This window comes from Polypterus senegalus, chromosome 5 (genome assembly GCF_016835505.1).
Source record: "Polypterus senegalus isolate Bchr_013 chromosome 5, ASM1683550v1, whole genome shotgun sequence".
NCBI classification, from domain to species: Eukaryota; Metazoa; Chordata; class Cladistia; order Polypteriformes; family Polypteridae; genus Polypterus; species Polypterus senegalus.
This window is the reverse complement of record NC_053158.1, coordinates 144816675-144821238: the sequence shown is the minus strand read 5'-3', so window position 1 is coordinate 144821238 and position 4564 is coordinate 144816675.

The window sequence follows — 4564 nt, the reverse complement described above, 5'->3', positions numbered from 1 at the left end:
GTAATGTATCCAGAAATGAATTAGATTGTGTGATGTCTTCTTTAAACTCAGTAGAATATAAGGATTTATAGTACTGTAGTCTATAAATGTGTGCATTATATTTTTGTGGTCGATGATTTTGTCTCTGTTCGTGTTGGTGATTACTGGTATTGCGTTGCAGACTTCTTGCTTGTGGATTTGTTGAGCTAAAAGCTTTTTAGCTTTCTCTCCGTGTTCATAGTAATGATGTCTGGATTTATAAATTAGTTGTTCAGTTTCTTTAGTTGTCAAGAGGTTTAGTTCTGAATGCAGAGCCTTCCTTTTCCTATGTAGAGCTCGCTTGGAAGCCTGGCGTGTTCTTCATCTATTCTAGTAATTTCACTTCTTAGTTCTGATACTTCCTTGGTTTCTTATTTATTTCTGTGGGAAAGATATGAAATAATCTGTCCTCTTAAGAATGCCTTAAGAGTTTCCCAGAGTATTCCTGCAGAAATCTCTGAGGATGTATTTGTCTCTAGGAAGAAACTGATTTGTTTGGATATAAATTCTGTACAATTCTCGTCTGCTAATAGAAGCGGGATGAGACGACATCTGCGAGGTTAGTGTGTGGGGCATAGTGACTTTTGCTCCAGGACCAGAGGTGCATGGTCAGAAATAACAACAGCATCGTATTTGCAAGATTTAATCGTAGGCAAGAAATTATTATCTATAAAGAAATAATCAATTCTTGAGTAGCAATGATGTACTGGTGAGTAGAAAGAATATGTTCTTGAGTTTGGGTTTAAAAAAAGGCTGGTTTTAAATTAAACGTTGTTGAAGTAGCGAAAGAAATTGGCAACTGCACTGCTGAAACAAAATTCGATGTGTCTGAGAAACTGATGAGAGATCAGAGGAGGCAAGAAGATGAAAAAAAAATTGTGTTGTATTTTTGAACGGGCATATAAATCGGGTCTGATTTTATGATTGATTTTTCGGGTTTCAAGACCCAACTTATATGTGAAAATATACAGTATATATTTAACATTATAATTTATATACTGTATTCCTGCTTCCATACACAAAGCATGGTAACACATTTAAGATGCATAATTAAAGTAGGATTCTTTCATTACAGAATCACAAATGAATGAGAATTGTCAGACTGGTTCTTGGGTAGTGATTCATTCATGAATCAAATGAGTTGAGATTTATGATTTAGGTGGTCCTTACACATACACTTTAAACTTCTACCTGAATCAGTAACATGAAAGACACTGACATCATGCAAGATTTACGAGATTTACAATGGCTGAAAGTAAGTTTAGAGCTCAGGATCTGCTAAGTCAAATGATGACTCCAACTGTCTCCATGTTAATTTTGTGCTTGTCGGACACAAGAGGCGGAGCTTGAGGAGGATATGTAATTATTTGTTTTCTAGCTTTCATTTTAAGTGAGAGGGGTCTGGCTGCAGACACTGTAAGCTGTGGAGGTCCACACTAGACAGGAAACACATGTCCTCCATGTAAGCTCAACTTTTGTCACTTAACTAAGATAACCCTCCCCCAACCCTAATCTTACAAGTGGTGGTGTAGGCACATTGCGGAAAAGTACAATTTTGAGCATGGAGGTCATGTGTTTGTCTAACGTGGACCTTCACACTTTCCAATTGTGAAGCTCACACATTTCCTGCCTCTACACCCTGCAGTGGATGCAGCCAGATATTCTTGTTCTAAAGAGTGAAATAAATGGTCCTCCTCGTTATAATCCCACCATGTTATCCTGAAACAAGTCGGCGTAAAAGACTCACCAAGCCTGATCATGTGCAACAGTACATATTAATGTTGTCACAAACTCGACAAAGAACACATATATATACACATATATATACAAATATATATACATATATATACACATATATATATTTACATATATATATACACACATATAGGGCGGCACGGTGGCGCAGTGGTAGCGCTGCTGCCTCGCAGTTAGGAGACTCGGGTTCGCTTCCCGGGTCCTCCCTGCGTGGAGTTTGCATGTTCTCCCGTGTCTGCGTGGGTTTCCTCCGGCACTCCGTTTCCTCCCACAATCCAAAGACATGCAGGTTAGGTGGATTGGCGATTCTAAATTGGCCCTAGTGTGTGCTTGGTGTGTGGGTGTGTTTGTGTGTGTCCTGTGGTGGGTTGGCACCCTGCCCAGGATTGGTTCCTGCCTTGTGTTGGCTGGGATTGGCTCCAGCAGACCCCGTGACCCTGTATTTGGATTCAGCGGGTTAGAAAATGGATGGATATATACATATATATATATATACATATATATATACACATATATATATACATATATATACACACATATATATACATATATATACACACACATATATATACACTAGCAGAATACCCGCGCTTCGCAGCGGAGAAGTAGTGTGTTAAAGAAGTTATGAAAAAGAAAAGCAAACATTTTAAAAATAACGTAAGATGATTGTTAATGTAATTGTTTTGTCATTGATATGAGTGTTGTTGTCATATCTATCTATTTATATTATATATATATATATATATATATATAGCAAAATACCTGCATTGGCAGCGAGAAGTAAAAAGAAAAGGAAACATTTTAATAATAACGTAACATGATTGACAATGTAATTGTTTTGTCATTGTCATGAGTGTTGCTGGTATATATATATATATATATATATATATATATATATATATATATATATATATATATATATATATATATATATACACACATACATATATATACTGTACATATACATATATACACATACTGTATATATACACACACATATATACATACTGTATATACAACATATACATATCTACATATATACTGTATATACACATATATATACAAATCTACATATATATATCTACATATATATATATATATATATATAGGTGGGACTCGATTAAAAAATTAATCCAATTAATTAGAGGCTGTGTAAGAATTAATCTTGATTAATCGTATGTAATCGCACGTAAATTTGCCCCAAATGCAAATGTTTTTTTTTTAATTTAAAACGGTTTTAGTGGGCTTACAGAATCAAATAATAGACATGGACATGAATATTGTAAACTGAAGCTGTTTTAATTTCTGAAAAAAAGCTTTTAAACTGCATTTGAATTCAAAACAGAAACAAAAATATCATCCCTGGTTAAAATTGGGCAGACTTAAAAATAAAGTGGTAGTTTAAGTACTTTAAGTACATTTTCAGAATAGTATTGTCTTTAAATAATAATAACCAAAATTTCAACATAAAGTGCAGTTTTTCTTCTTAAAAAAATAAGTCAGAAACATAAAAGGTAATTTGACCAGCTTACTCTTTAAACTCTGAGTAACATTAGCCAAAATTATTTTGTACATTAGGCTAAAACAGTGTGATCATTGAACATTTTGTAATTAGATGTATTTAGAATTACTAACGGTCACGGAAGTCCAATGATCCCCAGTAAGAGCCACAAAGTCCGCTTTCTGTAATGCATCTAATTTTGCTTGCTTTTCAGTGTGCACAAAACCATGCTTTTATCAAGGCTTCGCTCGGAAGTCGAAATGATCAGTCGTAGGAACGCGCTTTATTCCGACTCTAACATTTTTGTAGCTGTGATGTGTGCATCAGTGTAATGGATGTACCAGGAAATCATGCATTGACAAAAGTTCCCGCTTGCTTGGAATTGAAAGTGTGATTAAATGCGTTATTTTTTAACGCGCTATGGAGTACATGCATCGAAGCTTCTCAGCTGTGCTTGTGCTAAGAAAGGGAAAATTTTAAAAATAACGTAACATGATTCTGCGTTAACCTAATATTTTTTCATACGTCCCAAACCAAGGAGATGCAAAGGTAAAATGAATCAGGTAGCGCGCGTACATACTCAGTGCATCACCTCTCGGGAATCGAACCTCGAATGTCGGCGTTAGAGGCTGAAGACTCTACAATTAGCACAGCGTGTGGTTTGTCTATGCTAAAGTATGTATTGTAGATCGGGTATATATATACATTTATATATATATACCCGTACCGCAGTGGAGAAGTAGAAGTTATGAAAAGAAAAGGGAACATTTTAAAAATAACGTAACATGATTGTCAATATACAGTAATTGTTTTGTGAGTGTTATTGAATGTTGCTGTCATCAAGGATTTGATTATCATTATTTCTTTCAATCAGGCTCGTATTTGTAGGATGTGTTCAAGTTACATTCCGTGTTTGTCAATCGTTGTAAAGATAAGAGGTTTCATTCATCGATTAGTTCCTTACTGCATCAATAAACAGCTCGTCTTCCTTTTATCTGTGATGTGACAAACTGCATGCACGGGTTTTTTTACACTGTCTTCCTTTAGCAGGACATTCACTTTTTCCACCGTGTGCTTTGTTTCCGCAGTAGCTGCACTTATGAATATGATTCTATGTATAAGACGCTTCATATTTTTTTGCTGCCTTCTCAATTGTGTAATTCGGTTTTGTTCAACACTCTTTGGAACTGTTGCTTTTGTCTGCGCATTGCGCCAGTTCACGTGAGCCGCTCGGTGTACATGCATCGAAGGTTCCCAGCTGTGCTGGTGCCATCTCGTGTAATGTCAGCT